The following is a 2,281-nucleotide window of genomic DNA, read 5'->3' on the forward strand; positions in this document are numbered from 1 at the left end:
CAGACTGGATTAAGAAAATGTGGCACATATACACCATGGAATACTATGCAGCCATAAAAAAGGATGAAAGCTGACCTCTTGCAACAAATAGATTGCCAAGTTGTGAATGCAAAGGAAAAGTTCTTGAAGGAAATTAAAAGTAGTACCACAACAAACACATGAGTAATAAGAAAGCAAAACAGCCTTGTTGCTGATATGGAGAGAGCTTGAATGGTCTAGATAGATTAAATCAGCTGCAACACTCCTGTAAGCCAAAGCTTCATCCAGAGCAAGGCGTTAACTCTGATCCTCTAAAGGCTGAGAAAGGTAAGGAAGCTGCAGAAGAAAAGTTTGAAGCTAGCAGAGGTTGGTTCATGAGATTTAAGGAAAGAAGCTGTCTCCATACATAGAAGTACAAGGTATAACAGCACATTATCCAGAGGATTTAGGTGAGTTCATTGGTGAAGGCAGTTAGACTAAACAACAGATTTTCAGTGTAGATGAAGCAGCCTTCTAGCGGGAGAAGATGCCATCCAGGACTTTCACAGCTAGAGAAGTCAATGCTCAGCTTCAGAGCTCCAAAGGACAGCTGACTGTCTTGTTAGGGGCCAATGAAGCTGAAGCCAGTGCTCACTGACCTTTCTGAAAAACATGGGGTCCTTAAGAATTATGCTGAGTCGGCTCTGCTGGCACTCTGTAAGTGAAACAACACAGCCCAGATGACAGCACATCTGTGTAAAGCGTGATTTACTGACTAACTTAAGGCCACTGTTGAGACCTACCACTCAGAACAAAAGATTCCTTTCAAACTATTACTGCTCATTGACAGTGGACCTAGTCACCCAAGAACTCTTATGAGATGGATAAGGAGATTAAAGTTGCCTTCATGCCTGTTAACACACATCCATTCTGCAACTCATGGATCAAGAGTAATTTTGACTTTCAAGTCTTACTGTATAGGAAATACATTTCATAGCTGGATACGGTGGCTCACTTTGGGAGGCCGAGGCAGGAGGACTGCTTGAGGCCAGGAATTTGAGACTAGCCTGGGCAATATAGTGAGACCTTATCTCTACAAAAGAAAGATAAAATTAATTAGCTGGGCATAGTGGCACAAGCCTATGGTCCCAGCTGTTTGGGAGGCTGAGCTGTGGGGGATTGCCTGAGCCCAGGAGTTCAAGAGTGCAGTGAGCTATGATTGTACCACTGTACTCCAGCTGGTAAGGGTAGTACTTTTCTTAAACTGGGTGATGGGTACTCAGGTGTTATCTGTATTATTTATATTACTTATATATGTATATATATTTATAAATAGTATTATCTACTTAATATTTGATGATAAAACCAGTACCAGTTAGAGAAGTAACTTGATAGAAGGTATTGGTATACATTTTGTGTTGGAGAAATAAGGGGAAGACACTTTTTTCTAAACCAGGAAGATAAATGAAATGTGGGGAAGGGGAAAGGATGGATTTTGTAACAGCACTAAAAATCTGCCTAGGACAACCTGAGAACTAGAGGAAGAATAAGAAGTTGGCCAGATGTGGTGTCATGCCTGTAATCCCAGCACTCTGGGAGACGGAGAGAGACGGATCGCTTGAGGTCGGGAGTTTGAGGCCAGTCTGGCCAACATGGTGAAACTCCCTCTCTACTAAAAATATAAAAAGTAGCTGGGCATGTTGGTGCGTGCCTGGAATCCCAGCTACTCTGGAGACTGAGGCGCAAATCGCTTGAACCCATGAGGCAGAGGTTGCAGTGAGCCGAGATTGCACCACTGCACTCCAGCTTGGGTGACACAACAAAACCTGTCTCAACAAAAAAGAAAAAAGAAAAAAGTTGCTGGAGATTTGTGAAGTTGGGGAGTGCTTAAATAATCAACTGCTTTTGTTTGTAAACTCTTGGAAATCCTGGGGCCAGGAGCCCTTGTTTTGTAGCAGATTTCATATCCACAGAGAGTTGAGATGACTCATCATGTTTCAGAAACTCCACAATTTAGCAAGGAAGCAAAAATAATGTTTCTGTCTGGATGAAAGCTCTTTAGCGACGCTTGACACTGCTGTCCCTTGGGCCTCCCAGGCCAGTTCTCAGAGGAGGAGGTGTTTTCCCAGCGTCTGTGCCTGCAGCTGTGAGCTGTCCCCAGGTGGACTGTGGGGCCTCAGGGTCCACAACATGTGCCTGCCCGTAAGTTTTAGTAATAGAATTTAGCAAGTGCTTTCAACTCAATTGTAGTCTAAGATAGTTTAGTCTTTTTTTTTTTTTTTTTTTTTTGAGACAGGGTCTGGCTCTGTTGCCCAGGCTGGAG

The sequence above is a fragment of the Mandrillus leucophaeus genome, unplaced genomic scaffold (assembly GCF_000951045.1).
Source record: "Mandrillus leucophaeus isolate KB7577 unplaced genomic scaffold, Mleu.le_1.0 Scaffold49, whole genome shotgun sequence".
NCBI classification, from domain to species: domain Eukaryota; kingdom Metazoa; phylum Chordata; class Mammalia; order Primates; family Cercopithecidae; genus Mandrillus; species Mandrillus leucophaeus.